The following is a 1,233-nucleotide window of genomic DNA, read 5'->3' as shown; positions in this document are numbered from 1 at the left end:
GTTAACTCTAGAAGAATAAGATTTCATGGGGGGGGGGGAACTTTCCTAACTAATACATTTCCATAATGTTGGCATTTTACATGATTTTATTTTGTTCTTTGCTTCTTAAAAAAAAACCCTATTGCTTTCTTTAGGTGTATAAATACACCAATCTTCAAGAAACTTTCAAAGACCACCTTATAGGATAAGATTTTTTAAAACATTAATCTACTGGGTAAAATAAAAAAGATCGGCCAGGCACGGTGGCTCACACCTGTAATCCCAACACTTTGGGAGGCCAAGGTGGGTGGATCACCTGAGGTCAGGAGTTGGAGACCAGCTTGGCCAACGTGGTGAAACTCTCTCTACTACAAATACGAAAACATTAGCCAGGCATGGTGGCAGGTGCCTGTAATCCCAGCTACTTGGGAGGCAGAGGCAGGAAATCACCTGAACCTGGGAGGCAGCGGTTGCAGTGAGCCAAGACCACACCATTGCACTCCAGCCTGGGCAACAAGACCAAAACTCTGTCTAAAAAAAAAAAATGATGTAAAAATGAGTTCAACAATGTAAGAATGTAAGAATTAAAACACAGGAGTGTAGATTCTTATTAAGGATCTGAATTTACAGAAAGCAATTGCTATTCTAATGTCCAATGGTTTCAGTCAAGTTAATGATGTCAGTCTCCTTTAGTGCTGATAATAAGAAAAGCTCAAAAATTTCCTATCAGGAGGCAGTCAAAACCCACGAATTAAAGTCCATTCAAACTCACAATATAACGCTTTCAGGACTCTACACTCCAAATTTGCTCATAACTTGTATATAAGAGATGGGGCAATAGATTTAGTGGGTCTACTCACTAAATTCTCAGTGTACTTCACATATGTGCAATAAGATGGGAAAAAGATGGATAGTCTTTTATATCTGTATGATGGGACAGAAATTAGCATTTTTATTCCTTCCTTCTCCCTCTCTTTTTCCTTGGTTTCTGAGATGGCATATTTTACTAGACTCTTCTGCATCCTTAAAGATCTTTCTCTTGGCCGGGCGCGGTGGCTCAAGCCTGTAATCCCAGCACTTTGGGAGGCCAAGGCGGGTGGATCATGAGGTCAAGAGATCAAGGCCATCCTGGTCAACATGGTGAAACCCTATCTCTACTAAAACTACAAAAAATTAGCTGGGCATGGTGGCACGTGCCTGTAGTCCCAGCTACTCAGGAGGCTGAGGCAGGAGAATTGCCTGAACCCAGGAGGC

The 1,233-nt window shown here is 41.7% G+C and overlaps 1 protein-coding gene across 9 annotated transcripts in view; it reads right to left on the bottom strand.

Annotated features, from left to right (window-relative positions):
• Nucleotides 1–1,233, bottom strand: part of HPS3 (HPS3 biogenesis of lysosomal organelles complex 2 subunit 1) — a 49,635-nt gene that overhangs the window by 24,539 nt on the left and 23,863 nt on the right. The gene's annotated exons all lie outside the window — the stretch shown is intronic.

Source organism: Cebus imitator, unplaced genomic scaffold, assembly GCF_001604975.1.
Source record: "Cebus imitator isolate Cc_AM_T3 unplaced genomic scaffold, Cebus_imitator-1.0 Scaffold30, whole genome shotgun sequence".
Lineage (NCBI taxonomy): Eukaryota > Metazoa > Chordata > Mammalia > Primates > Cebidae > Cebus > Cebus imitator.
The sequence above is the reverse complement of the archived record's forward strand: the minus strand, read 5'-3'. Positions and strand labels throughout refer to the sequence as shown.